Source organism: Cygnus olor, chromosome Z (genome assembly GCF_009769625.2).
Source record: "Cygnus olor isolate bCygOlo1 chromosome Z, bCygOlo1.pri.v2, whole genome shotgun sequence".
Lineage (NCBI taxonomy): Eukaryota > Metazoa > Chordata > Aves > Anseriformes > Anatidae > Cygnus > Cygnus olor.
The window spans coordinates 44527460-44554769 of NC_049198.1; the positions used below are offsets into that span (position 1 = coordinate 44527460).

General features: G+C 38.9%; 1 protein-coding gene across 1 annotated transcript in view; it reads left to right on the forward strand.

Moving 5' to 3' along the window:
- The first annotated feature begins 5639 nt into the window (after positions 1 to 5639).
- LRRC2 (leucine rich repeat containing 2) overlaps positions 5640 to 27310 on the forward strand; it is a 103379-nt gene continuing 81708 nt past the window's right edge. The window contains exon 1 of the mRNA XM_040541192.1: positions 5640 to 5970. The gene's annotated coding sequence lies outside the window, so the exon portion shown is untranslated. The remainder of the gene's footprint in view (positions 5971 to 27310) is intronic.

A 27310-nucleotide genomic window follows, 5' to 3' on the forward strand; every position in this document is an offset into this window, starting at 1 on the left:
CAGCCTATTGTTCCAGTCAAGGGCTCCTGTCTCATGTTACAGCCTTGAGATCCATCTGGGCCCTGGTCCAACCATTAAAAATATGCTGCATGTGCCAATGTTTGCAGTTGCCTTGTGTTCCAGGTTGCTTTTCTGCAAGGAGTATGCTGAAGTTGAAGTTCTACCATTACAATGGTATCATTTCTCCTCTGTACTAGCTTGGGAACTATGTGAATTGATCTGGAGCTGCATAGGTGAGCCACTCCAACACATCTGTAAGCCAGAGGTGGCACATTTGGAATGATGGTTGGGGAAAGCTCTGTTTGTCTGCAAGACCAAATGTTTATATCTTCATCCAGGTCATGAGAATTGATAGCTGTATCAAAAGACTGTTTTGAAAGTTTCTAGCTTGTAGGTGTTACAGACAGTCAGTGAACTGCTTCTGAGAATAAAAAATAAAAAATAAAAATGTTGTGATAAAGAACAAACTAGAAACCCCATGAGTAAAGTCGGAAAAATAAGAGAAACTTCAAGCAATTAGATCACACCTGGGGCTACAGAAGGAAAAGAGCCATTGCTCTTTTAGCAATGGGTGACCTCAGTGTGCTGAAGAGCTCTTCACTGACAGGAGAACCAGAGTGGTTGAAAGCAAAAGCAACAGTGGAATCTGTACAGATAGTCATGCTCTCAGGGACAGAGCAAATCTCAGCATGTACCTGGCCTGGAAATTAGCATTCTGACATCAATTTCCCCATTTGGTTTAGTGGAATGATTACAGATTTAAGGAAAAGTGACTAGTGTAGTTCTGTTCTCTCTTACTAAGTGCCTGCAAGTAGTAAAACTCTCTTCTCTCCCTCTTTTTAAGCATGACTATATGATGATGAGATAAAGCATTTGTGACTGACATGAGTAATCATGACAAACTCTGCTTAATGACATTTGTTGAGAGTGGAGAGGAGCATGTAAAACATTTATTTGCTGGTTACTCTGCAGGTCAGGATTGATGTAACACCGGAATGGTAGGACAGTCATTCTGCCACAGAAATCAGTGGTTGTGGCATCAAAGTCATTAGTATAATTCCCCCCAAAAAAGAGGGTAGAAATAGTCTGAGTCAGCTAAACTGAGCATGTTGCAAACATTTATATTTATAGTGTGACTGCTTTAACATCAAATGTGTTGTGTCCTGAGGAGGAATCTCTGGCAGCCAGGATCAATAAATTGATAGGGAGATTTTTCTGGAACACAAAGTTTTACTTGATAATAAAGTTTAAAAAGGGCACAAGACAGCATGCCAGCTGCAGTTTCACACTGTGATATACATATGTATATTTGTGCAAATGTCACTTTTTTTTTGGGGGGGGCGGGCAGAAAAACTGATTTTTATGAGCTTCCTGCCTTGCTTCTCCTCTTGCGGATTACTGCCTCCTCAGCTGAGCTGCCCAAATTGTTCAGGACATCATTCACAATAGTGAAAATATTTAAGTTTCCAATTATTTCATTTAAATTTGGTCATCTTACAGACCACACAATAGAGAACAGCCTCACAAAAAGGTGAATTGATATAGCCTTATTTAAATTGAATATTCATGTGTATGCTTAGATCCTCCAAATATGGCACACATGAATGACTGAAGAAGAAAACTAAATTTCTGTAAACATGGTGATTTTCAGCAGTGTTTGCTTGTAGCCATCCTCAGGGGTGAAAAAAGATTTGAACCAGTTTAATAGCTTACCTATGTCCTGAGTCTCCAAGGGATATAGGGGCTTGAAATGAGAACATGGTGTATGTATATATTTTGTTAACACAGTTTTGTTTGGCTACAGATGAAATAGAAATAGTTGGGGAATTTTAGTGAGCAGTAAGCCTGATCCAGGCAATGACAGTAGAGAAAACATCTGCAAATTTGTGTCGACATTACAGCTTGAGTTAAGTATATGATTAACATTTACGGTGAAACTTTGCCTAGCTTAATTCATTTTAACTGGTTCTTAATAGAGGCTTTGGGAACACTTATAAAATTCCTCTTTAAGTGAAAACCTACCTTTTTCCCTGATAAATCTTTCTATTTTTACAAGGGCACAGATTTCCAAGGGGCTATGACAGTTTATCATTTGGAAAACTGCCCTTCATTTCCACACATAAAAACTGACAAGAAAAAAATGGCTTCTTTTTTAATAAATTGTGTTGATGTTTCCCTAGTGGTATAAAATTTCTTCCACAGTCCTAGGCCAGGCTATGTGTATATATGTAATAGATTAAAACTACGCAGCAGAGCAGATTCTGTTCATAAGATTAAGAACAGGAACATTTGTGGGAGAGGAGCACATTGGTCATGGTGCTTCCTCTGATGTGTGGAAATGTTGTGTCACTTGGTGATAGTGTTTGTGCAGCTGGGGCTAAAGTCACTGACTTCTTTAACACTGAGTCTTTCTAGTCTCTCTTTCAAACTCTTCTTACACTTTAATGTAGTGGTGTGCACTCCTCACCCTGGATAACTTCTCCTGGATGTTCCCTATTTCCCCCATATGTAGGCTTCTGTGTGGTGCCACAGATGTTGCTCTCCTGTGGACTGTGCAGAGGAGCATGGACAAGGATGGACAAGTGGCAGTTCTTAGGGTACAGAGTTACTCTTTATTAGTAGGTGGCATTTTTGCAGCATTAGTAGTTTCAGGGAAGCATCTATAACCCTCTGCTCTGCAGATCAAAGGGCCAGAACAATATCTCATTTTATATAAAGCAGCCCTTTCAATGAGCCATGCCACATCTGTTCCCTTACATCCACACTGTTACTTTGCTGCTAACTGGAAATTTTTATATATCCATTAACAAGATAGGAATACCAAGCAGGTCACTCAAAACATATTTTAAAGAATTTGTTATTGCAGGGTTCTTCTAAAAGATTTTCGTGCTGCTCTCTAGACTTCGCATACATTTCTCCCGCAACTGTGAAAAGTTTCCTTGTACATAGATTGCCATTTCAGAAAAATCTCTTTAGAAACTCTCAGGAGTGGGTTGCAATATTAGACAGTCAAAGTTGTCTGATGGAGAAATTAAACTTTTTAAAATTATTATTATTATTTTTTTCCCATTGGGAACACTTTCTTTTAGAAATAAAACAGAAAATAAAGTATACCTCACACAGGGGTCCTTGAAACCAAGGAACCAAGGTGACAAAATATGTAGGCTATATGCTGTTATACTGTACTGTTACATATACTACATACTTTTTTTTTTTTTTTTTGTAATGTGTGGTGCTCAAACCACACACACAGTGACAGCTTGGGTGGCGTTAATGCTGCAGGATTGTTCTTACCAAAGGATTCCACCACATTCAGTACAGTTCTGAAAAACTTAATTTGTTGGCCTGATGCAACTGCAGGACAATGGTGATTGAATCTCAGCTTTACATTGCTTGCAAAGTGGTGATCACTCTGAGTAAGAAAGAATTTCATCCTAGAGGTCATTGAAACCATAAGCTACAACAAACACCTGTCTTCTACTTCTGCTTAACTTCCTGTCTTGTAGGGACCTGCCTGTGAATTTCTAGAAAGAAAAATGGGAGGTAGATGTGTAACAGACTTTGCTGCAGAGGTTTTTTTCAGTGGTCACTTTCTCCCTCTAGTTTACAGAATAGACTCCCTAACACTTAAATAGCGTATCTAAGAGGATGGCATACCCTGCTGTGGAGACTGGAGGAAGGAGAAGAGAATATGATAATATTGTAAATTGTTATTTCTCCTGAATAAGAAATCGAACCACTAGTAGGGAATAAAGGACAGAAAAATAACGGCTATACTGGAAAATGGTCTGTTGTCAAAAATTCAAATACAGGGTTGGTTATATTGTTTTAAACGCATATTCCTACTTGCCATATAGATTGTTTTGTGTTAAGGCTATGCTCTGCCAGAAAATGTCCATTCCCATGTGTCCATTTAGCAAAAAGAAGACTCATCAGTGGATACTAAGAAAAAAAAATTAAAATGCTTTGTCTTTATGCCATATTGAATTTCTGCTTGCACAGAAGTAGCCTCAGGCAACCATTCTGTGAGTTTGACAGTGGGTGTGCAGTCCTGTAACTACGGCTGGTTGGAAATGTTGACAAATTGGAAAAGGCCTGATGTCCACATGAGATGCTGTGGAATGTATTGTTTTGACGGAGCATTGTTCAAGAACAGGGACTCACCTTCAAAAAAGATAAATAACTTGACAGTTGTACCCCTCAGGTGGGATTTCTGAGACCCACATTTGAATTCTTAGTTTTTCTGATTTGATCTAAAGAGTGGACTTGAGTTTTCACAGAAATCTAATTTGAGTGGCCTAGACAAAAGTCTATTAGCTATTTTGAAACCTTTCTGCTCATCTGTTTCTGCTTTCCTCTGTCTTTCTTGTCTACTAGGCTTTCTTTCTGTTTTTACACAGACAGACACAGACACACACAGACACAAAAGAAAAAAAATATAAAAATCTATAGCTTTTTTCCGATGCAAAGGAGGAATATGTTTTACATTTCAACATTTGCAGGACAGGGAATCAATTTTGTGTCCAGATTTGTCTGGAATGTAATTATAGCAATTTTAATATCCTTAGCGTTAATTCTTATTATTGATTCTATTATCGATCCATATCTGCTTGCTGTTGTATAAATGCAGGCAAGGAAACTGGTAGAAAATAACACTTATCAGATGACATCTGTTATTTCTTCATTTCTAAACTGAGTATGAAAGAAGGTTCTCAGCATTTCTATAGCTAAAATCGAAACCACATCCATTCTCTTTGTCCTCCCCCAAACCTGTCTTTGCCTTTCATTTAGTAGCAGACATTTTCTAACTCTCTACTCTCATATTAATACTATGTGGGCAGCTAAAAATTTTGCTATGGCCTAGACAGTGGCATAAAGCCCAAAACAATTCTGTGCCCATTTTGAAATCAGATTGTATTAAAAAGCCAGCAAAGGTCACTAAACTGTGCACAATTATCTCTGTGATGGGTTTCGTGTTATTTTTCAAGAATTGCATTTGCTTTAACTGTTTCACTGAATGGCTGCAGAAATCAGGGATGGGATGGAGGTAGAATACAGCCATTCAGATTGCAGGTTTACATCTATGTGTGACTTTGGCAGTGTCTAAGCTGTTCCTGAGCTTCTTGGCATGTCAGACCATGTCTGGCGCCCAGGGAATCCACAGCACAGTACTTGGATTCAGTCTGATTTAGCATGCTTTATGCATAGTTAAATAGGTTGCTGGTGGAGTGTCATCAGGCACCCTAACAGATTATTTCTTCTGCATTGTCAACATGAGGAAAAGCTATCACTTAGATCTATTTTTATCTAATAAGTTCATTGTCATTAATATCTGCAGTGATTGTGATTTTCCACATGTATGCAGTCATTAGAGAAGCTTATTTGACAGCAATGCAGAGCTCTTCTGCCAAGGGTTGAACCCATTCTCCTGTTCTTATCACAGAAGCTAACTGCTACGAAACTGCTGGTGCCTGGGCAGAATTTACTCTTCTCTCTCTCTTTTTTTTTTTTTTTTTTTTTTTTTTTTTGGTGCGTGTGTGTGTGTGTGTGTGTGTGTTCCCAGTTTGGTGTTGTAACAAGTTCTTTATTCTGGTTCTCTTGAGCAGATGCTGAGATGTGGAGGATGGTAAACTGTAGTGCAACGTCAGTTAAAACATGTATAATTATCTCCTGTAATCTTTGTGTATGAACAAGTTGGCAAAAGGTTACACCCTTTTCATGTTGGAGTTGCATCTAGCCTTGGCTTTGTATTAGGCAGAGTTTTGAGCAGAACCAAAAATGATGCTTCAACTGTGAGTACAGGGACAGTCACGGGCTGCTGCTCCAATGAGTGGCTGGAGTCAGTGTGGCTCAGGTTTTTACTGCCTCTCCTCTCCTCGTGTGTGCTTGTAATGGATAACGGATTTGTGTGTGTTTATCTAGGATTTCCATACCTCACAGAATCCTGTTTGTGCTACTACTACGGCTAAGGTAAGAAGAAATACAAAATGACCAAATCCTATGACACCTGTTTGTCTTTTCGCAGGCAAAGGTTCTGCTTGACCTTCCTTTCTGGCTGAACAACTCTCTAGCATCTCATCTGTTGGGGCAACAAAGATATCTCCTGCTAAAGACCGCACTGTTGCTTTGCCTAGTGTGAAAGGGTTGAGCTTTCATTCACACAGTGAAAGAGCTGAATTGGCTTTCTGTTAGACGCCTGCAGAAATAGCAAAATCTGTGCCAGTAATGCAAAAGGATCAGTGGATCTGGGATATGCCAGGGTTGCATCAAGGACAAGAAGCTGTAGCAAGGTTATTAAAAGACACAGAAAATCAAAATGTCTGTTTTCAGCTTTTCTTTCTTGTCAGTCTGAAGGCAATGATCTGCTCCTGTTTGTGTCTATAGGATTAGGATGAGGCACAGTATAACTCTGAGACAAAAGGAAAACTAACTCACCTTTTTAAATACCAGAGGGTAATGAGGGACATTTGATATACACTTCTCCTTTATTTGCTCCTGTAGGTTACATATGGAGCTAGGGTGTTTATAGGGACTGCAGTTTTGGAAAGCCTGAACTGTTCCATAATGAGATATTTAGCATGATATCCTACAAAACTTCAGCATATGTCCACTTCTCTCGTTCTGGAGAAAAGGGTGAGTGGGAGGAGAAGCCTTTTATTCTGTTACAAAATCAATACATTATGATGAGCTGAAAAAAGTAAGGCTTTCAGTCTTGAAAAGGTCAAGCAAACAATTTATATTATGGCTTCACATCAGCATAAGCATTTCAAGATGATCACTCAGTCTCTTCAAAGAAGCAATCAACTCATAAGATGGATGATATTGTCTGTAGAGTGATTTTGGAAAAAGTTGCCACTCATTAACAATAACAAAAGTGTAATTGCCCATTAGATATAAAGAAAAATAAACCCCTTTAGACAAAAAATTATTACAGCAGCATGTCATTCAGTTACAATGAAAAACTGAAAACGATGAAGCCAGTTGCAAAAGTTTTGCAGGGAGGGGGTTAAGTTTAAACATATGGGAAAAAAACAGATCTTGTCACAACCTATCCTGTGAGCTTGTAGCCTGGCACCAGCTCCTGCTGTGCACAGCAGGCATTTCCCTCCAAACTAGGGCATCTACTCATAAGACACTAAAGAGGATCAGAATTTCTCCAGATCCGTCCTTGAGGAACAAGTATTACCTTTGGCTTTGTCAAGAGGATATAGATCTATCCTAAAATGGGACTGCAAAAATCTAAAAAAGAAAAATAAAAAGAAAAAAAAGAAGAAAAAAAGACAGCCATTCCATTGATTCAATATTAAAGATGTTGTTCCTGACTTTGCTAGCAAAAAAAATAAAATAAAAAACCTACTCTAAAACCCAAATAAGTGCACCAAAAACAAAGCCCTGTAAAGTTGTTTTTTTCTCTCTCTCTTTTTTTTTTTTTCTGTCCTGCTCTTTCTTTCTGTCTGTGTAAAAGTTATCTTGATAGATTTTTTTCTCACCTAGAAATGTGGAAAAAAAAAATCGACTATAGATATTATTACAAAAATACTTCAACCCCCACCCCCCCCGCCCAAAGGGTCAGCAAAACCTATACCTGCATTTTCAGCTACTTCAACGGAGAAAGCAATACAGAATCCACGGTGTGGTCAGAGTTGCAGTAGAAAAGTTGACGGATCCTGTTGAAAGTAATTTTGTACAGGCAGTGAAATGCACAGGAATAAGTGTCTGAAATAGTTTCTTCCACTAGACCTGTGAAATTAAAATCCCTTTGTGATCAGCATTGTGCTGCTATTGGATGTGCTTTCAGTGACTTACTCATGTTTTTAATGGTGGTGCTGGTGTTTTTTCTTGCTGTGTCCATGTTTTTGTCATACATCGCTGTGAAAACTCTAAGAAGCACAAAGAGACAGGCTTTGGCTCAGACTTTTTCATTAAGACATTGTTTTTAGATTTGGGACTCAGAAAGGTTAGATTCAGTGTGAGATCCTTCAAACTTTTTTCTAGTTTGTCACAACCTCATGAAGACTCTCATGAGGTGCACCATAGCCAGAATTCCTCACCTCCTGCTGCAGATATATCTCCTGGAGGGAACTGCTGGAGTAAGGACTGTTCCTGGAAGCTGCTTTGTTGCAGATCAAATGAGGAATGCTGTCACTAAATGGCTCATTTCAGACAAGGTTCTCACATCTATCAGTACTGAATGCAAGACCAACTGGATAATAGTGCTGCTGTTTGCCTCTTTTTTTTTTTTTTTTTTTTTTTGCCTACTGTATTCTTTGACATAAATTGTGGGGTTAGCCAAGGGCATTCACATCTTAGTCTTCCTTCTGAACTGAAGAGGGACCAATGCCTAATCACCAAAGAAAATCTGGACCTAACTATGTATGTGCTGCATGCATAGGTCTGACATTAATTAATTAGCAGTGGTTATTTCTGTTTAATATACCTCTGTCTGAATACTTGTTTTTTCTGTTCGAATCATTCAAAGAGCAAGTGAGAAATTTCCACTGATAGTTGTCTGAGAGGTGAGATAATTAATCAGTTCAGAAAAGAGACACAAAATGTGACCATGTATCCAGTCCATCCCATGGAGCAAAGGTTTTTAGCCCTAACATTTTGACTCAAGCCCCATCTCAATTTAAAACTTCATGTGACCGTTTTAAACAGACGACTGATTGCCTAGACAGATTTTCAGTGCTCCACAGCAGCAGTCTATTAACCTATTTAGATAGTACCTACAGTAGTAATGAGATTAGAAACTGGAAACTGTGAGAGAAAGAGAAGGCAAGAAACACAAAAGCAGTTAAAAAATTTTGGTACTTTTTGGATGAAATTATCAGAAAGAAGGGTCATATTGTCCCACAAGTGAGTCAGTCTAGTTGACATGAGGTAATCCTGTAAAGACAGCCATGTACTTAGCTAGATTCTGAATGAGGCTAATGCTTAGATAATACAAAACAATTAGAAGATATGCATTTCTCCCCAGTGGTATCCGATCACTGACTAATTGTAGCTCTTGGGAGAGCTGTGTTTGCTACAAAGCTGGTCTTGCTGGATTACAAAGACCTGAAAACTGTACTTTCCAAACTTTCACTGATGACATTAAGAGTATGCCTGCTTCAGCAATTAAATTTCCATCAGGCTCCTAATTTGGCAGCCACTGCTTTAGGGCAGAGACTGTGTTGGGTGGGCCTCAGAAAATCTAGTGGTCTTTTCTGCAGAAGTACCTTTTGCTCCAAATTTATTTTTTCTTTGGATCTCAGTTTTGCAGCTTTAAAACAATTTAAATTTCTCCCTAACTCATCTGCTCTGCCTGATTTAAGTTGTAATCCTCCCAATGGTAAGATCTGTTTCTCCCTGTCTTTATAATATACCTAGCTTCATGAAATCTTTACTTCATTGTAGGCCAAGGAAATATTATAGTTAAGCATATAAGTGAAATCCATAGTGATAATTTGCAGGGAATCCCTTCTATTGGCAATTTAGGATGTTATTGGAAGCTGTGGATCAGAGGACTTCCACAATAGGTCTTTGTAGTTATGTTTCACCTTAGCTTTGATTGAAAAAAAGACTGGCCATCCTAGTACAGCCTGCAGCAGGAGATTTTTTTTTTTCTTTTTCTTGGAAAACCACAGTTTATTAGCAGTTCTGAGGACTTGCGATTGGCCATTACAGACATTCTTAGAAGACACTGACTGTGTCGTCACATGGAAAATTCAGATTAACTGGAATATGCAAATCAGGAAATGGCCACACTGAGATTAAAATGAATCATGTTTAAAAGTCTTCAGCTCAGCAAGCGTTATACCGTAAAAATGCTACACCTTCTACTGCTTTTGCATGGAAGATTATATGTATATATATGTATATATTTTATTAAATAACTAAGTTTCTGATAAGAGGTAAACAATTTAAGAGAGAGTCTAGTTTTTTTTTTTTTTTTTTTTTTTGGCCACGACTAAAGAATATTGAGGTAGCTAAAATAGCAGTTTATAACACAATTATATACATAATTCTTCCAATGTATTTACATGTTCTTGCATGAATATCAGGAATGCTTCTGATCATAGCAGGAGATGTATATGCAGAAAAGTCTAAAGTAAAGATAAGTGGTATTCACATTAAATTTTTGATGAGGTAGAGAAAGGATAACTTTCAAGGTATGGTGAATAGTTACCTCAATTATCTGAAGAAAAATCATAAGAGAAGTCACCAAGATCCCTTAGAAAAAAAAAGAAAAAAGATTTAATAATTAGTTATCTGAGCTATTTAATTAGGCACTGCATTATTTAATTTACCATCTTATGTTTCATATCTATCATTGAAACCCTTATTTAAATATTACACCCTTAGTGTCTTTCCTAAGCAGGAAAAAAAAATCTCTTCTGCCTTGCAGAACTTAGGAGAAAAAGCATTGCTTAAAAAATTAATTCTTTCCAAGAATGATGTTTTGGGGAATTAGAGATATAACTAATAGATTTCTCTAGCAAAACATGAACACATGAAAAAGCTTTAAATATTTAAGGGAACAAATATTTTCTCTATACATTTGCAGAACCTAACATCCTGTGTCAAAATGTCTATTTGTAAAATCAATCACTCACCAGCAGCCTCCCCACGTCCCCTTCCCTGTTTTTTTTTTTTTTTCTCCTCACGAAGGTGTGCGAAGGTCCCTGGATAGTGACTTGAGGTCTCTTGACAGTTGCTTTCACTGTTACATCTTGCACAGTGGTGGAAGCAGATCCCTCCCTACAAGTGTGGTAAGCCACAGCTTTAGAAGAAATATCTCCTTCGATTACAGAGGACTGTAAAAACAGCCGGGAGAAGTTGATATTGTTAGCTAGGTTCTACAAAACGTTTCTGTTAAAGGAACAAAACCCAGCTCTGAAATCTCACTTGTAAACCTGAAGACAGGTGGAATTGTTCTGGCCTGCTTCCATTCTGTAAGGCAGAGTGCAACGTGGAAAAACAGATGTTTTCTGCTGGTAACACACTGGGAAGGTATTTTGAAAATCTTCTCTTTATCCTTGCTTTCCTCTGCAAACATAAATCAAAAGGAGGTATTCTTGAACATGTACATTTTCCTCTTCTGTTCAAAAAACCTTTCTAAGCCATTGGAATGCATTTCTGGTGGGCACTTGGAAGCACAGGAAATTTGAATGGAGCTGTGAATAGCTGCTAACAGTGGCATTCAGAAGAGAGAAGATAGTGGAAGACAGGAAACCTAGTAGGCAAAGTCAGATTCTTAGAGTTCCAAGCTGTTTAGTAAACTAGTCTTTTTCAAAACCTGTATTTTTCTTTATTATTTTTTTTTCCTCTTTTGCTAATACGGATCTCAAATTTGGCAATTTTCCCCAGTTAACTAGAACATTATCTTGTGGTATCACTTTTCTCCAAGATGTGTTTTGATAACTTTAATATCCTGGTTGTAATGTTGACGTCAAACGCCTTCTGCAACCTAACAGTTTAGGATCTCACTTAATGAGAAAATGCATGTTATATATCTGCTTTTTCAGCCTCTGAAGCTAATTTACTTACCACAATCATCCTGAAATACGTGGGGATGCTGTGCACAGTCCCACAAACACACTTGTGCAGAGATGAGTTAGTTCCTTTGTACCATGGATAACAGCATCACAGTCTCTGCAGACTGCTTTATTTATTTATTTTTAATTTATTTTATTTTTATTAAAGTCATGGTATCAACCACTGAAGTGTTCAGGACGTTCAGAAAAACTTGCCCAGGACACCAGTTCTTCATATTTGCAGCAAAATTTAACAAGTTTAACAACTTGTCTGTTAAATTTTGTTAAGAGCAGTGTTACACTCAAAAATTTTACTTTCACATGTGCAAGTGTTTTTACATCTGTCATCATATGAGATTTTAAAATAGTGATGTTCTCTCAACCGTATTGAAATACAGTAAGCTAAAGAAAAAAAAAAAAAAAAAGAACTAGAAGAAATATTGGAAATGCCTGCAGTACAAGGACTATATTGCTTTGGGGTATTCTTCATCCTGTCCTGGGCCATGGGGCAGGATGATAAGGTGACCTCTTGATGTCTTGTCTCCCCTGTTTTTGTGGCTCTATAATTGCTTGATATTCTTTCAGCAAAAGCTGAGAAACAGGATTGTCCTTCAGTACTCTATTTTCCCCATGTTATTGCCTAACACAGATTGAAGTCAGGGTGAAAGGAGGAAATAGCTTTGTGTAACTGTTTTTAGTAAAAAATCATCCCAGTCTGCAGTGGTCAGGGAGCTGTATTAATTTATTGCCAGCATCACTTTTTGCAAGGATACAGAGAAAACTTGCGATTTTTTTTTTCAAGTAAAAATGCATCTAAAAACGATTTTTAGAAAAGAAATATGGAATATTGCCAAAGTTTAAAAATTTGATCATGAAAAATCACATCAGTTCCCTCACCCATTACTGACCTTTCTTTACCAAGAGCAAGTCTCTTTAAATACAAAGAAAGTTATTTTGAAAGCAAAGCATGTATAGTTCATTTCCCACATGACTTTTCCTTTTTAAAATCTATTTGCTTCAAGTGATTGGAAAATAGGTTCTTTTAAACAGAAAACTCATCCTAGTTTACAGTGTGAAAGACTTTTAAAAGTTTCAAGTAGAGGGTGGTGAATTGAATATATAGCAAGGTTACACATCTGAATTGTCATAACTGGTAGCCCTCCTTTTCTGTGAGTTTTCTGAAGTGAAAAAACTTACTAGCAGCCAAAATACCTTCTAACAAGAATGATCCCAGAAATCGACTTATGCTGAGCATTCATGTTAGAAATGTGATTTTAAAATAGGAGCAAGTCATCCAAAGTAAGGACTAGAAATATATAGAGCAAGTACCGTGATCAAACACAACTTTAGAATGAAAATATAGATAGAGAGCTTAGTATTTTAATAACTAGTTCAAGAGGATTTAAATCTTCCCACAGAAAGTTAGCAAAACAATAGGGACAAGAAAATGTCACCAAGGTATTCAGTTTGAATTATTCATCCTTGTTGCCACAATTCCTATGGCAGAAAGACTGCTCCAGTGCATACTTCTGCACAAATGGATCCAAGACAGAAGAGAGGACCCAGGAGAGGTGTGAAGGAGAGTCATAAGTTGCAGCATAGGTGGGAAAGGTGAAATAATCCATCAAAGCAGCTATGTATTTGATCGCAAAAGTTCACCTTAACTAAATTAAACCCACTAAAAAAATAAAGAAATTGTTTCCATTCAGTCATTAAAAAAATCAGTCAAGAACACTGACAGAGTTGTAAAGAGGATCTTGACCTTTCCAGCCTAGTAGGGAGGCTCTTACTCATTATCCTTCTGTAGCCTTTCAAAACCAAGGAAGAAATAACAACGTATTCTGTTGTCAAACCCCTCTAGCTACTGCTCACCATTATCTGTTTAGAGAACAAATCACCGTAAGAACTTGAAGCAGCTTTCCAAGTTGTGTCCTGTAAGACTTAAAAGCTGCTACTTCTGCTTTCCTGCCTAGCAAGTCAGTCAATAAGCAATTGAAAGGCAATTATCACCTGTCTACCCCCCACTCCCAGTATGGATATCTCCACTCCCGCTCACCTGAGTGAACATACATCACAACAAATACAGGCTGCCTTTGTCTTTTTCTGGGACATACTACCCCATCACTGCACATGTTGTGCAGCTGTTGTTAGAGGCAGATGCGAATTCACCAATTTATTTATACCTACGTAGGCACAAATTAGCCCAGGAGCCTTTTGGAAAGCCAACGGGTAGTGCAAAAAGAATATTATGGAAGAAATAAAACATCTGTAACATAGTCAAGGAAATATCTAATTAAAAAAAAAAAAAAACAACAAAACAACTGCAAAGATGAAATGAATGACTTCTCATCCTTAAGATAAATTTTAATTACATTAAATCTAAGATGTCTAAACTAGATTTATTAAGTTATAGTGACAGACAATTTTGAAAGTTGTTCCAATCCCTTCTTTCCCAGGTAGGGGCCCTGACCATTACCTGAGTTTGGAGCAGTAAAGCTTTAGTTCTGTCAAAGCTCATGAAATCACAACATCTCTAGGTAGGCTTAAGGATCTGCCAAGCAAATGCAAAATGCAAAGCCTTGAATGCGAGTCTGGCCTCCTATACAGATTGGTGCCTGCCTCAAGGAAATTTGCACCTGTAAAGTTTAAATTTGAACAAATCATCAGGTGAATGTTAGGCAGGTGGCCAAGACTTTTTAAGTTTAACCCAAGTCATGGAAGCTTTATGGGCATTATAAATTATAAACAAATTGCCATGTCAAAGGGCCAGGCCTTTGGGAGAACTTGGTATGACAATACGGATTTATGCACTCATTTTGCAACATGAGGGCACAACACAAGGTCAAGGCAATAGAGACTAAAAGGCTAGAAGCCATAACTCCATTAAGGAAATACTAATGACATTTCATTTAGAGGCTAACAATCAGCCAGTTCTGCTACTGCTGAAATCAGTGGTGGCCCCTGGGGGAACCAATGTTGGTGTTTTGAGTACATTGTAATCTACCACTAGTTGGGACGGATCTCACAGGACTTGTGCAGTTTCTTTAGTACATACACAGTGATTATACTGCAGTCTTTGGAGAAACAAGCATCTCTTTTTCACATGTGCAAAGCTATGTGAGCAAGATGAGAAATGACTTGCTAGCTAAATTGGGGAAACAGAACTATAAAGACCAAATATAAATAGGTGATTATTAAAATTTAACTCTGGCATATCAACATTTTTTGGATGCTTACATATTCCCCTAGTTTTCATTTAAAGCAAAAAGAGAAATCTATAGGAAGGGAGCAACAATGTCTCTTCCAGGATGTACTATAGAGTCTCTTGTAGAACTTGCATAGCTTTTCCTTTTTTTTTTTTTTTTTTTCTTTTTTTTCACTAGCTTCAGATTCTTGCTGTTAAATTAAGCTGGCAGTGTTACAGGCCATTTTAAATCGATGCTTGCAGAACTGCAAGAAGTGTGAAGCTGCCAATGAAGAGTCAATGAGGAGGCAGTGATAGCAGTTATCAGCTACTCCACACAAATGTCCTGAGGTTTCCAGTTGTGTGAACCTTTCCATTATTATATATATATATTTAATAAGGGATTAATGTTCTTTTATTTATTTATTTGCTTTCTCACTGTCTCTAAGAACAAACTCGCATGAGCTTGCAAATCATAACCCTTCAGGCAGGTTTGCACCCAGAAATGCACCCAATTTTCTCGTGGTGAACTGTGATTGTAAATTGTTAAGTCAGATTTGGACTGGAGAAATTCATACTATCTTGCATGGAGTTCACATCATTTCACTGTTGTGCTAGAACTGGCAAGGGCTGCACTTCAAAAGTGAAGCCAATGTGTTGGTCAGAACATCAGCCATATGCTGCTGAAAATGCAGAGGATTCCTGGTGTGCAAGTGAGGGCAGATTTTTATTTTTTCTTCCTTTTGTATTCCTTGCTATTAATGTAATGCAGTTCTTTCTGTTATAAATGAAGATACAACTCAATCTGAATTCAGTAATATTTATAAAAAGCAAGTAAGCAGCGCTGACTGCACCTGGAGTCTTATCCTCTACCAAGACGCACAACCGTCGAACTTTCTAAATATATAGAACATTGCTTTTACATATTCATAAGAAACCCGAGTAGGGCCATACATATGTATGACCTATCCCCGCTTTGTATTATAATTATCTCGTCCAGACGCGGCTTCGACCGGCTCCCTCTTCTGCGCATGCTCTGCCCCCCACAAGGTTCCCGACAGTAACAAAATGTGATCGACACCAACTTATGCGAGGCCGTCTTTTCCCGCGTTTCAAACAACCTCGCCCGGCAACAGCAAACCCCCAGCAACTTCCATGCCTTAACGTGGGGAGAACAAGCAACCCGAGACGGCAAGGCGTCTCCTGAATCACCCTTCTTTGTTCCCTCTCAACTCTTCACATTCCCGATGGCCTCATCGTTAAGAGTCCGATGTTATCACCAGCCATGGGGCTCGTCGACCCCCATGGCCACACTCTCACATCTCCCCCTTCTTTATTAACATCAACCATCTTCTTGACACGAGTTATTACTCCATATATCACATTTCTGAGTTATACATGCCATTTAACGGGGGAAAAATTGAACTGCTACTGTCCAATAAACTGCTTCTAGTCACTGGCTGATCATTTTCCCCCATCCCTTCAGACAGATAACACATTCAGCCACAAGAAAATGTGTCTTTCTCTTTAGAATCATAGAATATTTCTTTGGTCAGTGATGAATTGGCTCAACTCATACCAAATTGTGTGCTTCCTGGCCAAAAGCAGGAGTAGTGGCAAGAAGATGTGCAAAAGGAAGGAGTGGGAAGCACAGCTTTTGTTTCTGTCAGTAAAGCTATGTGCCAGCCTACTGAAATAATCTTTGGGTATAGAGCTGGTTAAAGAAACAGGTATGAAATCTTGTATCCTAAAAACTGGGTCAGAAACATCAGTATCTACTCATTCACAATGGGACAATAATCCACAATTGTTGACTTCCTAGTGATTATGTTGTGACAAGGACTGGTCAGCAGGCCAACGAGCTTGTATTGTAGCTGTTAGTGTAAGTTGTATTAAGAGAGCGATTCTTACATAGTTTATATCTCTACAGATATATTACCATTCTACATTAGACTGGTAGATGTTAAAAAAAGAGGTATGTGCTGAAGTAAATGGATTTACATGAATTAGGTTCCCAGCTATTTAAGACAGAATATTGAATGAAAATAAAAATAAAAAATCCCTGTATACATTTTATTTTTATTCTTCAGGAAACAGTTTGGAGATGATGCCATGAACACTTCAGAGGTGTGCAGTAACTTAGAGACCCTACAAATCTGTCTTATCTTAGGCACAGCTGTACTTGCAATTACCATGATATAAATCCATGTAAAATAATCTGTGTCAATAAATGTGGTGTGAGTTTTTCCCCTTGTGTAACTGTAAATACATTTAAATCTTAGGGGATGATTTGGACATGGAGTGTTAAATGATGCTGAGTTAGACAGTGAAGTAACATGACTCCAGAGAAGAAAATGAATATAATCTCTTCCAATAATATACAAATCATTTATGATTTACCACGTAACTAAAGGTGCCATGACATTCTCTTTCATCCCCTCACTCCCTCATTTTTTTAACTAGCTTCATATCCTGCCAAATGGAATATAAAAACTTGCTGACAATGAAATCTTTTCCCTTATCTCTCCACTTTTTCCTTACCACTCCCAGCTGAGTAGCTCAGTCTTGTCTGGTTGTGCTGATACATGTTGGATCCACAAAGTTTATAATGAACTAATTTGTTTCACAGAAAAATACTGATAGTTTGTTGGAACATTTTTTTTTTTTTTCTGGTTTAATAAACTCACAGAGAGGAACCGATGATTGCAAGTAAGGTAAGTGGCGGGAGTATGCGACTGGGATTGAGGAAGGAATCAGGATATAGAAGAGGACTTCAAGACCTCTCAATTTTAATGAAATCAAGCTTCAGTTCGCTGCACTCTGTCTCATGAAATCATACCTTGAACTCGAAGCACATGACATTGTAGAGAAATAAGGCTTACAGACACATCTACATGCTAGTAAGACCCTAGGTCTGCAGGTAGAAACTGCTATGTTGCAAGTCATTCTCTTCCAGAGTAGTTGATTGAAGACACAGGCAAAACCTTGAATGTGTCTTCCAGAATCTAATACTGACAGATTTCTGTCTTTGTGCACCAGGCAAAAGCAGGGAAATAATGTATCCTGAGAGATGTTATGGATGTGTTAATCAGAAATCATGTATAGCAAAACAAAGTTCTGATACATTTATTGCCTGGGGTTTAACTGATGACTACTGTAGAGGACAAGGACAACACAGGATATGGTTCTCACTGGCCTTTACTGGAAACTCAAGCCACAGTGGTCTACGCTTGAGACAAATCTGTGAACATTTATAATTAACAGTAAATATTAAAATTATAAAATTTCAAATGCATATGCACAACTTCTTGATAGAGATCAGAATGATTGTTGAGGGGCTTTTCTGAAGACTCTTAAATCTTTTAAAATCTGTCCAGTAGCAGTAAGGTCATTAGCTCTCTCGTCAGTGGTCCAAACCTGTTGTGGTTGTTTGTCATAGACTGTACTGAGACTTCAGTACCCCAAGACCTCAATTAAGTTGACTTTGCCGTGGTTCTGCTTGATTGGAGCTGTGCTTGGGAGGGACACCTCTGTTCTGTTGCTGCTGGTGCTCACCTGAATCAAAGAATCACAGAATGGTTTGGATTAGGAGGGACCTGAAAGATCATCCAGTTCCAACTCCCTGCCATGGGCAGGGGCACCTCCCACTAGACAGGTTGCCCAAAGCCCCATCCAACCTGGCCTTAAACACTTCCAGGGATGGGGCATCCACAACTTCTCTGGGCAACCTGTTCCAGTGTCTCACCACCTTCTGAGTGGAAAATTTCTTCCTAAGGCTGAGGCTTGCCATGTAAGGAGTTGACCAGATGAAAACATTGCAAAAAAAGATGAATAATGAAAGGTAAGATGACTGAAGCAGCTGTAGTAGATTTTCTTTTGGCATAATTTATTCCAGCTTCTTCTTTTCTTTCATATTAGGAGACTCATTTAGCCCTCTACTAGTGAAAAACAGGCCCTTCAAAATTGAATCGGTCACATAGTGTCTTTTCATTAAAAAAAAAAAAAGAAATAAAAAACTCCATGGTCCTTCATTTCTTGTTTGCAATGCAGACCTCAAATCTCGGAAATACATTCTTTCAGTTAGCCTTGTCAGATCTAATGAACAACTATTTAAAACACTAATCAACTGAGAATCAATGACTGTCAGAAAACAACCCGTAGTCTTCCTTTCTCTCTTTCTGGCACCTGCTGTTTGTGGATACAGAGTAATGTGCTCCTTAAATCCTTTTTTATTTCTCACTTACAGACGAACATGGGCATTTAATCACTCTGTTTTCCAAACCAGTTTTATTTTTTAATTTTTTTTATTTTTTTTTCCTAGCTGTTTTAATCCTGGAACCCTGTGTTGTTTGGTTATTATTGCAGAGTCGAGGAGTTTGATAGAAGCCTCCTTTAGCCAGCTTCTATGCTATTGTGAGTCAGCACAGTGAAAGCCTCTGCACAATTCAAAAATCTGTCTCAGCACAAATTCACTTGAAATAGTCGAGGTAGAACACAAGGAGAGGACTCCCCACCTCTAAGGTGGAGTCACCGATCCTGGGGGTGTTCAAGGAAAGGTTGGACCTGGTGCTTAGGGACATGGTTTAGTGGGTGACATTGGTAGTAGGGTGATGGTTGGAACGGATGATCTTTTCCAACCTTAATGATTCTATGAAGTTTAATGCTGTCTAGATGGCTAGATAAACGACTGTATTTTGAAGATATGTTGGCTGTTTCAGTCAAGATTATATCTTTGTCTGGTATATTTTTTCCTTGTTTTACCTTTTCATTATGCCTCATCATACATTGCACACTTACTATTTTATTCCCTCTGTGTTTTGTGTAGCTTTTAAACTCCCCTGAATTTAAGAAAGATAACTTTTTAGTAGTTGTTGTTTCTTAATGCTTTCCTATGATTTCCCTCTCACTAGCTCTATTTCCTGAACAAAACCTGAGATAAAACTATTGGTTAAATATCTCCCTGGACAAATGTTTTGTGTTCATCCTGACCAACAGCAGAATCCTCATAACCTGTGTTTAGATATAGCAGCACCTGTGGCAAAATGTGATGTGGGGGCAGATAATTAGAATTTGGTTTTATCTTGCTATTTCTGTAGCTAAAACCTCAACATCTTTTGGCAAACTACAAGGACTGATTAGCTAGCAGAAGGGCTGCAATGTGGGGACAATAGAGGCTGGAAGAGCTGTATGGTTTTGTGAAGGATGCTGGATAGGTTACCATGTTTCACAGACTCACGGGTTGTCTCTTTCTCCAAAAAGAGACTGTCTGCCATCTGCTTTAGACACAATACCTTGAGCTCTGCATTCAGCACAAAAGGCTTTTATTAACTTACCATCTACCAGAGGTCTATAAACAAAAGCACACCTCCAATCTTGTCTGAACTTTGCTTTGTGAGGTTTCAAGGATTTTTAACCTAGAACACAGTTAACTGCTCCTTCTCATTTGTGTCACTTCAAAAAATAAATTACACATCTATTTTTCAATAAACCTTTATATTAAGAAGTGGTACAGCCTGGGCACCAGAAGGGAAATTTATCCTGAATCTTTGTGGCCCCATCTTTGCTGTAAAGAGATTTTCATTTAAATTTTTTGGCAGGCTATATGTGTACATGAGAAGTGTGCAACTGCTCTTTTTGGTAGAAATTTCCATTGGAAAATATTTCCAGTAGAGTTATTCTGTCCTTTGTTATGTGAATAAGACATTCACTGCTGTAGCAGTGTCAAAAACACTCAGACAGTGAGAACAGCAAACACAGGACAGTGTCCAGTTCAGACAGGTGTAGTGGAAATGGAAGCATGAAGATTGATTTTGGGGGGGGGTAGTGAGGGAAGTGGTGTAGCCAGATAACTTCTGTAGTGACAAAACTAGGAGCTCTCCTGCCTTCAGCTTGGCAGATGAGTGAATGCTGGGGAAGTGGGATGGGATGTGCCTCTCTCAGAGAGGGAAAAATATTTTTGCTCAGGAGTTAGTGGGGCTGATAGATAGGGCTGATAGGGGCTTTAAACTAGAGTCAAAGGGGGAAAGGGATAAAAAGGATTAAAAAAAAAAAAAAGGGGAAAAGGATAAAACCAGGCCCACCAGTGATAAGCTAAGGGATGGCGTGCTGGAATCAGAGGGACTGTGTGCTAGTGAGGTTCGTCGATCTGCTCCACAAGGTGCTGCATACAATGAGGTACATTTGAAGTGCTTCTACTCAAATGCATGCAGTATGAGGAATAAAATGGATGAGCTAGAGGTCTTGGCCCAGTCCCACAGCTACGACATCATCGGCATAAGCAAAACCTGGTGGGATCAGTCCTGTCGCTGGTGTGTTGCAATAGATGGTCACAGGCTCTTCAGGAGGGACAGGCAGGGTAGGCGAGGTGGCGGGGTGGCAATGTATGTGAAGCAGGGGCTGGACTGTGCGGAACTTCAAGTTGGCGATGGCAAAGTTGAGAGCCTCTGGGTAAGGATTAAGGGATGAACAAATAAAGGGGATGTCATTGTGGGAGTTACACCAGTTACAGACCACCTGGCCAGGATGACAACGCCGATGAATTATTCTTTGCAGAACTAAGAGATGCCTCGAGATCAACTAGCCTTGTCCTTATGGGGGACTTCAACTTGTCAGACGTCAACTGGGATCACCACACAGCCGAAACAAGCAAGTTCAGGAGGTTCATAAAGCACCTAGATGATAACTTCTTTGTGCAGGTGCTAAGGGAGCCGACTAGGAAAGGTGCCCTCCTAGATCTGTTCCTGGAGAACAGAGAGGGTCTTGTGGGGGATGTGGCAATTGGCAGCCGTCTCGAACATAGTGACCATGATGTGGTTGAGTTTAGAATTTATGGTGACAGAAGGAAAACTGCCACCAAAACTTCAGCCCTGGATATGGGGAAAGCAGACTTCAGGCTCAGGGAACTAGTCAGCAAGGTCCCCTGGGAAACTGCTTTTGAAGGCATTGGCGTCCATCAGTGCTGGTCAGTCTTTAAGCACTGCCTCCTAAAAGCACAGGATCAGGGAATTCCAAAATACCGCAAGTCAAGCAGGCAGGGTAGAAGGCTGGTCTGGCTGACCAGGGATCTTCTTCTGGAGCTTAGGCAGAAAAAGAAAGTGTATGGCTGCTGGAAGCAGGGTCAAGGCAACATGTAAGGAATACAGGGACACTGTTCGTGTTTGTAGGGAAAAAAATGGTGTGGCCAAAGCCCAATTAGAGTTGAAACTGGCCAGGTCTGTGGGAGACAATAAAAAGGTTCTTTTTTAGATATACGAACAGAAAAAGGAGGACCAAAGAAAACATAGGTCCGCTACTTGATGGGGAAGGTCACCTCACAGACAAGGACATAGGCAAAACAGAGACATTTAATGCCTTCTTTGCCTGCATCTTCAATGCTGATTATGGGCTTTGGGACCCAGGATGCCCTGAGCTGGAGGACCATGATGATTTTGAAGGTCTTTTCCAACCTTAATGATTCGATGATTCTAAGCAAATGAGTTGTGGGAGCTATTTCTTCAATAGCACTGGTGCAGTTTCATCAGGTGGTGAAAAACACTACACTATCTGACTGGTACCTGCAGTAGCAGGAGACTGAATTCAAGAGCCCAGGGTCACAGAAAACTTCTTAAAAGATGCTTTCACTATAGTGGCTAACTATATGATGCAACTTGGATAATGTCTCTTTCTCGTTTGTCAGTATTTTGCTATTTCCACTGTAGTACTTGAGCACTTCGCATACATATATATATGTATATACTTATTTTTTTTTCAAAGTTAGAAGCCTGTAATTTTGTTGCCACAGACCATAATTTTTTACAGTCCTGGTAAAAATGTGCAAATGCCTGATGTTAGAGTTAAAAACATAGAATATTATTTCTATTAAAATTATTACCAATCTCACTGATTTAAAACTTCCTGAGAAATCCTTGCCATCTGTAATCAGGAGTTCATTGTATAAGGATATTTTCCACCTCAGACATTTATCTATAAATCTATAATACAGTTATTAAAACTGTGCTAAAGGTTGGGCTTATTAAAACTTTCTAAATCAAAATGATGAGTTTGAGTCTTAATGGGGTAGTTCATTTAAACAAATTAAATACCATTTATGCTGTTTTAAAAAATCATTACATTCTACTAGGTTAATTATTTTAATGTTATTGGTTAGTCTGTATGAATTGCCCACATAGAACAAAGGTCCTTCATCCTTTCTTGCAATTTGTCATCTGCTATGATAAACTACTTTGTATCCACCTATAATTACCTTCTGTAACTGCCACTGCCCCCTCTTGCAATGTACGCTTGACAGACTGAAAGATAATATATATTTAGAGGTTGTAGCATCTTTAATATTTACTGTCGTTGACAATACAAAGCTCAGCTGCTTAAAACTGTACTGATAATGGATAGCACTGTTGATAGCGCACTGTTAGTACCGAAGTAGTAGGTGAGGAGCTTTTCATCTGCAAAGCTGGCAAGAACTTCAAGCATGTCTCATATCCAGAGACCATGAAACATGACTGGTGGGTCTATGCCGACACAGAAAAAAAATGATATATTTGATTGGACAGGGGGACCCAGAAAAGACTGTTAGGACTAGTGCCAATAGTCACTCTCAGACTGGCACCTGCCAAACCCAGTTCTGCCTCTTCTGCAGCTGAGTGTTGTTACTCCTGGGACTGAGCCTCACCTCTGTCCTGTGCACCCACAAGTTCTGTGGCCCTCAGGTCTCCACAGCACAGGAAAACATCCTGTGGCTTTTGGCGATATGAAGGTGTATAAGCTGCAAGGTCAGCAAACTTGGAATCTCTGACCTTTCAGACGTGAGTCTGTTTTGCCAGATATTATTCCATTGCTGCTAAATATTTGATTCAGTGGCATCCACCTTCTGTTAACTAGCCCCAAGAGTCACATGCAGTGGGAGATGCCTCACTGTTTCTGAGAGAATTGCCTTATCAATATTGATGTATGCCAAGAATGTTCATAAAATTAAAACTCTTCTTTTTCCACCTCCAGGCCTCCATTCTTACTCTTGGTCTTTATATTTTTGTCCCTTTAATCTAAAACCCAGTACTCTGTATGAATGAAAACCATTAACATCCCAACAGACTGGCGCAGTCAAGTTATTTTTCTTCCTTTCAGGTCTCTTCCTGAAGTCTTTACATCTGCTGTGTTAAAATGGCATCTTTGGAGGCCAAATTTTTGTGCTATATAATTTATTTCAGCTCTGTCTACAGGATAGAGCAGGAAGTAGTGCAAGGAGAGAAACACTACAGAATTAGATTATAATGGTACAAGAGCTATGTTGAGGACAAACTTTTCATTTCTACCCTGGATTGAGCTTTATTGTGCTAATTTGAGATAGCTTCTTATGTGTCACTTTAAAGCTAAAAATTATACTCGTCTGATAGTCCTCTCATTTCGGATGCATGCCTGAAATTTGCCTGAAAGTTTGTTGACACATTGATTAGGTCATGGCAGTGTCATCTAAATTTAATCTACAGTAGGTAGAAAGACACTGAGTTGAGAAGTCATTCACCATTTTTTTTTTCTGTACTAATCTGAAGGTTGCTTCTGTTAGAACTCACATTCAGATTCCCACTCTATTTTTAGTTTGCAGGTATGGCTTAAAACTCTTTTTCACCATGGCTTTACCTTACCTTATAAAGTTGTGATAAGAATTTGGCAAAAGCCCAAAAATATTGCGTAGGCACAGAGGGTCAGGACAGAAAAGATGTCTGACTGCACTTCAGTAAGTTTTATAAACTTTTGAGGTAAATCTTCCATTCAAGCCACCTGGGTTACATCTTAATTTACATTAACACTTTCTTCTGGCTCATGTGTAGTCCAGGAGGTGCCTCCTGAGCCAGCAAAACATTAAAACTACCTGCTGTTTCTAGGTAAACTGAAATTGGTGCCAACCAACTGTTGTCTGCAAACATACTTCAGAGAACCTTCATGGTCTGCTTAGCCACCAGCATAGCTGGTGGAAAGCAGACAATGGTAAGTGTATGTGCATCTGCTGCCCCAGTTGGCAATACTTGGTCATGAGCCAGACAGAACCCAGAAGTTCATTGTGAACCTTCAGTACAGCTTCTTTGATTTACCACGTTAGGATGGCAACATGAGGTCAGATTACACTTTTTCCCCTGTAAAGCCAAGACCAGGCACCTGGCACTCTAGGGCAGTTTTTTTTTTTTCTTTTTTTCTTTTTTCTTGTTTTCTAATGTCAGTTTTTCCTTGCTTGCTGACCTGACTTATATGACAGCCTCATGAGTTATCAGGAGGAAGCTACAAAGATTTTTTGTCAACCTGTTTTTAATTATTGGTTGTCTCTATTCCTTTATTTCATTAAATGCAAAGTTATTGCTCTTGGACTTGGGGATCTGCAAAAGCCAGCTCTATTTTCTCATTTGCATTTTTATCCTCTGTAACAATTAATTCCAAACATGAGTTATTTAAGGTATGCTATAATAAAAGCTTAAGTAACAAAGGTTGCTGATCATTGGAGAACTTTTTAAGTCACTAGTAGCAGGTCAGGAATTAAAAATAAAAACAGAAACACCTTTCTGGATCAGAAGACAGAGGTAGCTTCTACCTCTCTTTAGTTTGTAGCTGTATCTGGTGTTCATGCACACTCTTCCTCCAGCAAAATTACTTCCTGTGTCTAGTAGTAGAGATATATACTCCGTAAGTACTGCATACTGCTTATGGTGCTATGATGGGACTACTGAGACAGGGAAGTCATACTAGATAATTAAATGTTCTAGTAACATATTCTTGCATGTATTTCTCAAAGTAGACTGCGAAAGCGCATTTGCCTCTGAGCCTCGACACAGAAATAAAGGAAAAAGCAGAAAAATTGGGGCTAGCTCCTATGTATGCAAGGGAGCTAGGTGGCCCTGTCATTTGGACGGTAGATGGCACCATTTGTTTCGTTCATAAAAACATCCTCTTCTATTGTAGTTTTGCAAAACAGCAGGACTGCAAGAGGGGGGTGACAACAGCATGTGTGCTCCTTCTTAGGAGGCTCAGAGAAAGAACACTGATTTTCTTTATTTTACTACAGTGGAGTATGAGCTGTAAATCTCTGGGGATCTCCGGGATGATGACGTTTTCAAAGGGCCAGCAAGTCACCTCATCCTCTCAGACACGCTTCCTGAAATGATGCCATGGTAGGGTGTTGTATTTGATAGCCCACTGGTCTGTTTGCTCCTGTACTCTGGGTGCACAAACTTGACTATAAAGTGAACTTAGCTATATTTGCCCTTCTTCTTCCAGGTTTAATCTTCCTCAGAAAACAACATGTTTGTATCCCTTGACAGCACCCTATTACAGCTTGATAAAGATATGCACCCCTTAAAAGAGCTTGTGCTGCTTCACTGACTTGCTCAGCGTGGATGAATAGTTACGGTTTGCTCCCTTTAATGACACATCTAATGAGACTGTCTACTGAATCTGGCTCCTACCAAAGAGCCTCCTGTTCTCAGCAATTGCAGGTCAATCAAATGTAACATGCATCTAATTTCTGTTCTTTCACACCAGCAGGCTCCTGTGCCTTTGATTTGTTGCACAATTAAATGTAATAAGAGAGTGATCAATAGATAACATGCCCATTATTTTGCTCAGAAAATGTTTCTTAAATGAGGTGATTCAGTTTAAATCTGGAACAAGTGTAAGTAGCTCTAAAAGGAGCCTGAGGTTGAGTAAAGCTGTACTTCCACTTTACATCTTTGTGCATCTTTCACATGGAGGGTTCATCATCAAGCACTAGTGCTAATATTATCATTGGTACTAATATAGTTTAATCTTGGTATCCTTTATAACTTTGCTAACAACCTCCTGGGAAGATCTCAACCAATCAGAGTCTTGTTGTCTACTCAAAAAGATTGGCAAAATCTGTAGTGTCTTGTACAACTCTAAATTTTAAGTGCTGTATTTCTTCCCTAGCATGCCTGCAAAATCCTTCAGAAACTCGTAGACATTCTCGCTCTCATGATTTTAAGGTCATTGCACATTTACTGAAGAGTGATTTACCTCTGGACAGACAGCCTCAACAAGCTGAAATGTTTTTTAAGACATTTAAGAAATACCAGAGACAATTCCTGAGGTATTTTGTGGTTCTCTGAGAGTTACTTATTCCCAGATCACTTGGGAGCTGTGACTCTTAAAGACTTACCTACCATGTCAACAGGATCCCCTGACAAAATTGCCAGAAAGCAACAAAGGAAGATTTTTTTTTTTCATTAAGACTTTTTTTTTTCATTCAACTTCACCAAAGAATCGTAAGTCAATCCTGCTGAAGCACTTGTGTAATAGCATAGGTCTGTACAAGAGGCTTCGTCGCACAGGTAAGACAGCAAACCAGTGTGACTCATGGCCCACAATACAAACATTGCTTGAGATTTTTCCCATCATATTAATGCTCCAGGCACATTTCAGAGCAACCACCTCTTAGTGGTAGCTCTGTCAGGAGTTATAAATTGGATCTTTCCCTTGGTGCTTACTGAGACTTTATGAGAAGGGGCTGACCCCTCAAGACTGGGAGGTTACTGATACACGAATTTGCCCTGCTGAACTGATATGTAATGGGACTTATGGATTCTGCAGTATTATTGCAGTCATTCTGAAG